Source organism: Orycteropus afer, unplaced genomic scaffold (assembly GCF_000298275.1).
Source record: "Orycteropus afer afer isolate SDZICR_OR568_19922 unplaced genomic scaffold, OryAfe1.0 scaffold00469, whole genome shotgun sequence".
Taxonomy (NCBI): domain Eukaryota; kingdom Metazoa; phylum Chordata; class Mammalia; order Tubulidentata; family Orycteropodidae; genus Orycteropus; species Orycteropus afer.
Genome location: NW_006922056.1, coordinates 1,419,968 through 1,420,793, shown reverse-complemented (window position 1 = coordinate 1,420,793; position 826 = coordinate 1,419,968). Strand labels below are relative to the sequence as shown.

Genomic DNA, 826 nt, shown 5'->3' with positions numbered 1-826 from the left:
CCATCCATCCATCCACCCACCCACCCCTTCACCCATCCATCAATCCATCCATTCACCTATTCATACATACATCCATCACTGATTCACCCATCCATCCATCTATCCACCCCTCTCCCCACCCATCCATCCACCCACCCACCCACTCATCCACCTATCCACTCACCCACCCTTCCACTCATCCACCAGTCCATCCATTCACCTATCCATACATACATACATCACTGATTCGCCCATCCATCCTTCTACCCACTCAACCATCCATCCACCCATCAATCATCTGTGCATCCATCCATACAACCAATCCACCCATCCATCAAGCCATCCATTCACCTATCCATCCATACATATATCACTAACTCACCCATCTATCCATCTACCCTGCCTTCCATCCATCCTGCCTTCCATCCATCCGCCCACCCATCCATCCTCCATGCATTCATACATCCACCCACCCATCCATCAGTCCATCCATTCACCTATCCATCTACCCATACATCACTAATTCACCTATCCATCCATCCACCCACTCAACCATCTATCCCCCCATTCACTATCTACCCATCTATCATCCATGCATCCATCCATCCACCCACTGGTCCATCAGTCTGTCCATTCACCCATCCATCCATCCACACATTCAACCATCCATCCACCCATCCACCCATCCACCCACCCATCCATCATCTATGTATCTACCCACTCATCCATCCACCTACCCATCCACCCATCAATCCATCCATTCACCCATATATCACTAATTCACCCATCCATCCATCCACTCACTCAACCATCTATCCCCTCATCCACTATCCACCCATCCATCATC

The 826-nt window shown here is 49.8% G+C and overlaps 1 protein-coding gene across 1 annotated transcript in view; it reads left to right on the top strand.

The window, feature by feature from the left end:
• The window catches only part of NTSR1 (neurotensin receptor 1), a 54,939-nt gene that overhangs the window by 51,260 nt on the left and 2,853 nt on the right, over positions 1-826 (top strand). The gene's annotated exons all lie outside the window — the stretch shown is intronic.